General features: G+C 42.4%; 1 long non-coding RNA gene across 1 annotated transcript; it reads right to left on the reverse strand.

The window, feature by feature from the left end:
* Positions 1–290: 290 nt before the first annotated feature.
* Positions 291–2,279, reverse strand: LOC136475199 (uncharacterized). The gene is made up of 4 exons (XR_010763119.1): positions 1,904–2,279; positions 1,493–1,540; positions 725–844; positions 291–427 (listed from the first exon to the last, which is right to left on the reverse strand). It is a non-coding gene; the product is annotated as an uncharacterized lncRNA (long non-coding RNA).
* Positions 2,280–8,839: the final 6,560 nt, after the last annotated feature.

The raw sequence follows: 8,839 nt of genomic DNA on the forward strand, positions 1-8,839 counted from the left end.
AAAAACCACCGTCACAAATTCATTGTGTGACGTCTGTATATTTCATGTCACAAATCTATGACATTGGATTTTAGTGTCATTGAGGTTTATGACATTGGTTTATTGTCACAAAATCCTAGGCCTTGCCACATGGGCAAATGCCACGTAGGATCAAAAACTGACGTTTAGCGAAAAAACATCACAAAAGAATGGCCCATACAGGTCCATATTCTAATACCAGATCAACAAATTCATAGGCCATGCATAAACATTTCATTTATTATCACCGAATTCATGTTTCAGTACCAATATCAAAGTCAAAGTTATAAAGATAAAAATAAACAGATCAAAGTTTCACAACATTTTGTGAGTCACTATTCAAAAGATGACCAAAATCACATTTAGCAATGTGAAGAAGAGTAAAATCCGAGCCACTTGAGAAGAACACCTACATGTGAACAAGAGTTGATTAGCAATGTGAAAACTGATTCATCGTTACAAAATTCACCATGCTCCTATGTTCCAGATATATATATTCTTAGCCAAACACTTGCACTTAGCCAAACAGTTACCTTAATTTCACATTCATATATCTGCATATGTTTCAAAATTCACCATGCTGATTCAACATTACAAAAGCTTGTGACCCACTCCTATGTTCCAGATTCATATATTCTCAGCCAAACAGCAAACTAGCACTCAGCAAAACAGTGGTGAGAAAAAAAGAAGAGATGGCTGCACTTACATGAGCACTGAAGAAATGATGATAACTGAAATCCAACCTATCAACTTTGAGTGGACCAATCTCCATTAAGCCTCAAATCATCTGCTCTAATCATCTTACGAAGGCACATCTCCAATGTTCCTGCTAGCAAATATAATGCATATCAACTAACAAAAAATAGCTTGCAAAGCATACTTATCAATTATTGCACTGACTACAGGCACACAAATCTCACAGTATCATATTCTACTCTCTGCTACAGTGATTCCATCTTTGTTCTGGAATGAAAGAAAGGACAACTCTGACTCAGTTAATTTGTTAAAGAAAAACTGTGCAGAGCTCTCTCTCTCTCTCTCTCTCTTAGGTTGCACAATGACATTCAGACAAGTAAAATGACAGGTTGCATCCATTTTCAGACAATGCACAGTGACATTCAGTTTTTAGAAGAAAAAACATGCAGTACTCTCTCAGGTTGCATCCATTTCTGTACTTAACAGGAAGAGATGATGAGGCTAATTTTAACAAATATAACACAGGCATAATTTTTCAATATAAATTAGACGATTAATGTTAACTTGCAATGTCCATCATATATCAATTATGGAACCCACACAATATTAGGATTGTAAGCATAGGCCAAGATGCCTGAATCAGTCATCTAGTAAAAAGTTAGCATGGGCTAGCCTAATTTCATTGAGCAAACTTTCCCATTCACAAATCATTTTCTCAGTGGCCTAGTGACAAGTAGATAGCTTTTAATTAACTGAGAACAGCGCAAAAAGAACTTACTGGTTCTAAAATGTCCAAGATATGCACATTATATGATGACGACACCATCTGTTGCAAGATATGCACATTTGAGATAAGTCAGTTCAAGAAAAGCCGAAAATAAAGGAATAAGGAGCTAGCGTAATCAACAGCCAAATACTATCATCAACTAATATTCTCATCACTGCAATTTCTAAGATGATTCAAACATTTCAAATAGATGTACAAGATTGATATAATGCAAGGGAGGACTTGCTGGTTCCCAGTTCAACAGGCAGAGGAGTGAACATGTAAGAAGACGGAGGACCTCTCGCACTCGTAGATGACCATAATTTATTACCTCTTGCACTAGCAGATGATGAACATCTAAGAAGACGGAGTCGTGCTGTCTTTCTAGTTGAATTACGAATCCGAAGGGGATGAGAGAAGTACCTGCAACTCTCGGCGAGCAGCACTGAGATCCGGCGAGGGGAACGCCGCACGGCCTGGGGTGGGGCAGCGAGCGCGGCTCCACGTGGCGTCACGAGCGCTGCCGCCGCGTGGCCGGGGCTGGGGCGGCGAGCGTGACACCGGGCAGCCAGGCGAGGTCCGGCTCCGCGTGGCCTGGGGCAGCGTGTCGAGCGCGGATCCGAGCAGCCTGGCGATGGACGGTGAGAGGCCTGGGGTGGGGCGGTGCGAGGCCTAACGACCGACAAGCGGCGCGCCGGCCGGCCCTAACCCTAGCTCTTGATCTATTCTTTCGTGGCGGCCGGAGGAAAGGGAGGAGACGGAAAGCAGCGATGGAGTTCTGGAGGAGTGGTTTGCTGGGTCGTGTACTCGTGTGCGGACTCGTGGGATGGGCCGTGCGTGGTGAGTCGTGGGTGTGTGTGTGTTTTTCTTTTCCTTTTCTTTTTTTGTTTTCTTTTGGAAATTCTTCTCTTTCTCTCTCCTTTTTTAGAGAAAAGCTCAAAAACAAAATACAAAAATACACGAGCCCACACACACATTATATACTCCCTCCGTTCCAAATTATAAGTCGCTTTGACTTTTTTGGTTCATTTATTTTGATATGTATCTAGACATATTATTATATCTAGATGCATTGCAAAATGGATGTACTAAAAAAGTCAAAGCGACTTATAATTTGGAACAGACGGAGTATACATATATAGCTAGATTGTCAAGATTAAATGTGCATACATTTAAACCAGGGCTCATTGTAAACTAGGCCCAAATATATATACACACATATAAGTTATATAAAAAATTTCACATGTATACATTTTAATTATTTTTCAAAGTTGTTTTGGTGAACCTGGTTAAAGTTTGTTCTTCAAAATAAAAACATTTATAAAGTAGGGTTCATTGTCTCATGCAATAGATGCCCTTGACAAAAGCAGATAAATTATGAATGTATTGTCAATTTTTAAATACCACATTCAACACGAGCATAACACCCGTTGTGTTACAATAGGTTCACACCCATGGCCACGTGGCTGTGGAACATGCCAATATGGGCATCAATGTTTAAAAAAAATTAATAAATTAATTTGTGACACACAAAGTCTGTCATAGATTGATGGCATTTGTAAATTAGACTTTATGACACAGAAAATGCCTCTGTGACATAGCAAATATCGTCATTGAATAAAATTGGACTAGATGTATGACGTTTTTTGTGACATACAACTTTTTATTATCACTAAGTCGAAGTGCCTAAAACATAATGTCATAAACCGAGTGATATAATGATATTATGACCTGTTGTCATGCTAAATACGTCAAAAAACCACACATTTCTTGTAGTGGATGAAGTCTAAGTGGCTACACTTCTCCTAAGTGGAAGAATTTTCAAATTTTATCTTGAGCCCCTTACATCCTTCTAGCAAGCATTACTTGGTTAAGTCCGAGGTCTCCTAACCAGTTAAACTGGTCGGCATTGACTTTCACCTCCCAAGTCATCACTTAAACTAGTCGGCATTGACTTTCACCACCTAGGTCACTAGTTAAACTGGTCAACATTAACTTTCACCGCCTAGGTCCCAGTTAAACTGGTCAGCTTCGACTTCCACTGCTCGGATCACCAGTTAAACTGATCGGCTTCATGTCAAACTGCTCAGACTTGTTCAAGACAGCGTTGCTCAAAGGATACAAGATGCTTAGGGACTAGCTATGGGGATATGATCCCTGGTATCCACAAGATAAGACATGGGTTGTACCATCAGAGGTAACCTAGCCCATAAGATCAAGGCATGCACGGCACTAGTCGACGTGCACCGGAAGATATTGTATAGTACCAATAGGATACTTTCCTTGTAATCCTACCCCTCCAGAGTATATAAGGAGAGGCAGGGGTCTCCTAATCGACATACGTCTCATATTCAATACAATACACCAAAGATACAGGACGTAGGGTTTTACGTCGATCAGACGGCCCGAACCTGTCTAAATCGCTGTCTCTACGCCTTATGTCACCATCCGGTTCCTAATTATGTGCACCTCCACTAATCAATCTACCTTCATGAGATACCCCTCGGAGGACTGCCGAGCATATTTTGTCGACAACCTGGCTCCCTTCTTGGTGTACGAGTCGAGACCCGATGACCACCTGTATCTAGGGGAGGTCTTCATTCCCCTAGCCCCGAGGGATAGGGGGCCAAGGCCACCTTCGGAGGTTCTTGTTCTTAATGGTTACCACATTGAGAGGGCGGTAATCTACACACATTCACAGTGTACTGTGCTTCTTCTTCACAAAAATAGCTGGACAACCCTATGGTGAAGAACTTCTCCAATAATTCCTCTAACGGCTTCTTCATTTCTGCTAGTTCTTTAGGAGCCATGCTGTAGGGACTCCGGGAAATAGGAGCCATGCTAGGTTCTAACTCAATAGAAAACTCCACATCTCTATCTAGTGGCAACCTAGGTAGATCTTCAGAGAAGACATCCAAAAACTCATAGACCACAGGAATAGAGGCAAGATCAGGAGAAGCTTTAACATGAGCAGCAACAGGCAAGGCTGGATCTAAGGGCATAAGAAGAGACATCCTATCCTTGGAAGAAGGAAGCCATAACTCAACAACTCTCTACTTAAGGTCCAAGACTACCCCATATACTCGCAACCAGTTCATGCCCAGAATTGCATCTATGCCTTGCCCAGGCAGCACCGTGAACTAGAGGCGGTAAGTGTGAGTGGCTAGCACTAATCCGCCTGTGTCCGTCCGAGTATTAACGCACAACTACGCCCCTAGAGTACTAATTCTATAGTCAATAGGTATAGCCATAAGAGATATATTATGCCTCTGTGCAAACCCCGTGCTCATGAATGAATGTGATGCACCAGAATCAAACAACACATATGCTGGGTGGGAATCAATGGTAAACATACCAGCCATCACTGGTTCATTTTGTAAGATTTCCTCAGCCTCAGTGAAGTTGACTTGCCTAGAGCGGCTTATGGGCACCTTTTTCTTGATGATCGTCCGCTTGATCAGATGGGAGTTAGCTGAGGGCTGAGCAGACTGTGCAGGCTGGTTCTACGGACACTCTCGAGCATAGTGGCCTTTCTAGCCACACTTGAAACAAGCACCAGGCTTGTTCCCCTACCCCTAACGAGGTGGAACCTGCTATCCTTGGGGCTACTGCTATTGCACTTGCTGAGCGGGTGCACGGTACTGAGTGGGAGGTGCCTGGTGGGTCTACTGAGGCTGACGGAACAACTACCCACCCGAAGATTGGTAGGGCACCCGCCTGACAACCTGCACCTTTTGAGCCTGGGGGTGACTGGAAGACCCAGTAATCACCCGCTTGCGCATCCACTTAGCCTAGGAGTCATGCTAAAGTCCCTCCATAGTAATAGCATCATTCATCATAGCACCAAAATTAAGGTAGTTCCCTATGTACAGCTCCTTCTGCAGACTACAAGAGAGACCGCGATAGAAACAGTCCCGCTTCTTCTTATTAGTATCGATGTGAGTCCCAGTATACTATGATAGATGGTTGAACTTGTTTACATAGTCCATCACAAACATGCTCCCCTGCCTCAAGTCTAGGAACTCCATCAACTTTCTATTCAGAACACCAGCAGGAATGTAGTACTCTCTGAAAGCGGCAGTAAACTTCTGCCAAGACACATGGTGATCCACCAGTTGCATGGCATTGAACGTGTACCACCATGTACTGGCAGAACCCAACACCTGCTATGCTACAAAGCGCACCTTCTGCTCCTCAGTTACAGTGAGTAGCTGAAACTTTTGCTCCAGAATACGAAGCTAATGCTCTGCATCCAGAGGCTCCACAGTCGGCGTGAACATGGGTGGGTGCATCTTCAAGAAATACTAGTAAGAATAGGGTCCCTCGGGACCGTGGGCACCACCCCCATTTCTACCATTGCCTTCGTGGCCCCCACGGGCGAAGCCACCAATCGCCTGGGCTAGCATCTCCAAGGCATGGGCTGACTCGTGCTGAGCAGCTAGCATCTCCGCCATCATCTCTGTGTGGGTCATCGGAGGTGGTGGTGGTAGAGGAGGAGCCAGAAGCGGGGCCTCGTGGATCTCCCCATTGGTGTTGCCAATGCCCTCACCATGACCGTTATCACCTGGGTCTACCCCTGCACTGGTACTCCTGTGAACAGACCTTAGGTTCATCTATAAACAGATAGGAACCAACAATTAGGGACAACCCTCCAGATTAGGAACAAGAGATTAGAGAAATGATAAGACTTTTATTAAAGCATTCTTTTAGGTTATCCTATCCATTTACTAATCTAAATTATACATGTAGGGGGAGTTTAGTTTAAGCAAGATTCTCTTTTCATGATACATGCATCGGCCTACACGTTCACTCAAGCTTGAATATAGCAGCATTTGCAAAAAAATTTGGCACATCACACACTCACTTTCTGCTTACTAAACGATTCTTACGCAACGTAAGTTAGTGTACCTAGTAGAAAATTGATTAGATAAAACCTAGTGCCGCTATCCTAGATAGACCATATTGCTATGGCTTATACTTTATTTACATAATTTTATCGCATCCTATTTTTCATAAAACTTTTGTTGGTCAAATTTTAGGTTTTGAAAAGAGTTATGAAACTCGTAGACTCATTATTGGCTCTGATACCACCTATGCCAGAACCACCCGAAATAACACACCTTCAAAGGCGCTTGTCTTCACCAGACACTAAGCACCCCAAAAGCAAGCTACATCAGGGCAGATTCCAGTCGAGCACACCCAAGGGAGAGCTCGAATAATCTACAGTTTTCCCTCTAGGATCCAATAATGAGAAAGAGTTTACAATACTTAGTCCATTTATACAACCAAAGTTCTTAAAAATACCTTATTATAGTACCAAGTTTAGAGTACGAAATTTAAACAGCAGGAATTATAATAAACATCTAATGGTAGAATACAAGGATCCAGTCTATGCCCACCTAGAACAATCCTCCACACAACAGCTACTCTTCAAATTGCATCTACAACAGGGGTAAATAAACCCTGAGTATACGATGGACTCGCAAGACTTACCCGACTAGTGGGAATAATTTCCCGACTCCAAAGGATATGATAAGCTTTATGGGTTGCTGGATTTACTTTTTCGCAAAAAGCATTACTAGTAGTGGATCCTTATGTATGTTTCTTATTAGCAGTCATGATTAGTTCATTATCTAGCCATTCTATGTAAGCACCTATTCTACTTTCAAGCAAGAGTTGAGCAAACAGATCCATTTCACTATTTTTCATCTTCCTAGTTCTTACTACAGAAGCTGGACTATAGACAAGTCCGTACCGGATTACCCGGTGATTTGTGAATTAATGTGCCTAGCTAGGTACCCCGAAACACATGCCCCCCTTGTACCCCAGGCACAAGCAGGACCAACCTATCGCTCTCCTATCAAGGGGTCTAGGTCCCCGTTCAAACTTGGACTCCAAGCCCCCACACATGAGTCCTAGACTTAGTGCGGTGCTTAGACCTCCACCATCCCTGCCTCTAATCAATCGGTCTAGAAAGAGCCGGAACCCATGACAAGAGAGCAATGAGCCTTCCCTGCTCCCATAAATAAGTATGTGCTCAGGATAATAAGTCTATGACCTGACTAGAATCCAATGCAATGGCTGGTCCTTAACCAACACGAACAGAGAAAATAATGTAACCAAGCTATGCCCCATTGGTCATGGGACACAACCCCTTACACCCACCAATACCCATACCATATCTCTACCCGGTCTCCATTTCTTTTCACCATTGTATCATTAGAGTGATAATAATAATCACCTATTGTGAGTAATGGCAGGTTACTCAAGCAAGCAAAAAACCTAAGCATAGTAGCTACTCGACCTAAGCTAGTAGAAGCTTATAGGTAGGTATATCTATAGCATGTAGTTTTAATATAAATCTTGTAATGTAAATGCACATCATATATATATTTCCAGTGATTATTCAAAATAAGGGTTATGCACCGGGGATTGCCTTGGGCAGGCGTGGTGTCAGCTCAGTCAGTCCGTGGTGGCTCTAGGACCTCCTCCTGCACTGAAGACCTCCTCCTCAGTACTCTTCAATCACCTCTTCGTACTCCTGCTCACCCTCGGTCATGAACTCCACCAACTCAATTCTCTACATGCATGCAATGACTGATGCAACACTCAATATTAAGGCAATAGCAGTTCTTAAAATAAGAATACATCTACTAAGCCACTAAGCTAGCCTCTAATGACTAAGATACCAAGCTAATCATCATTCCCATCAAACCAGCAGGGTTTCACCTACAAGTGTTGTAACACCCTAGGTGTTAGGCTTGCATAATTTGACTTGCATTGCATGAGCATCATCATCAAGCATTCACATGTAAGCTTTAACATATGAAACTTATGATTGAAACATATGAAACATGCATGTTATTTCATGTTCCCTTGTATGTATGCATATGATCATGTGTGAATGAGTGTAAGTGGGTAATGTTAGTCACTAAAACACCTTAGCTACACTTAGGATGACTAATGGAACATTGTTCATGTGGACCACTTTGTCTAATTAAGCTCCTAAGTGATGATATGCATGTTGACCTAGGAAGTAAAATATGTAACCAATGTATGAAATGCTTGTGTGACCTTAGGAATACATTAAACATGTTTAGAATGTCATTATGAACAACTTTGGTATTCATGACTAGGGCTAGTTTGGTCACTAAGACATAGATATAGTGTAAGTCATCATTTGAAAGTGGCACATTTGACCTAGTTTGAACTCTATCATAGAGACTTTGCATGGATGTGTTCACTAAAGCAAAGTTGTGGTATTTGTTGAGAGGAATAACTTTTATTTTTGGGTCATAGGCTAGTTTCAGATCCTAACATGCTTGAAATTGGCTCACTAAAAATCAAGCATTTCCCTAG

This window comes from Miscanthus floridulus, chromosome 8 (assembly GCF_019320115.1).
Source record: "Miscanthus floridulus cultivar M001 chromosome 8, ASM1932011v1, whole genome shotgun sequence".
NCBI lineage: Eukaryota > Viridiplantae > Streptophyta > Magnoliopsida > Poales > Poaceae > Miscanthus > Miscanthus floridulus.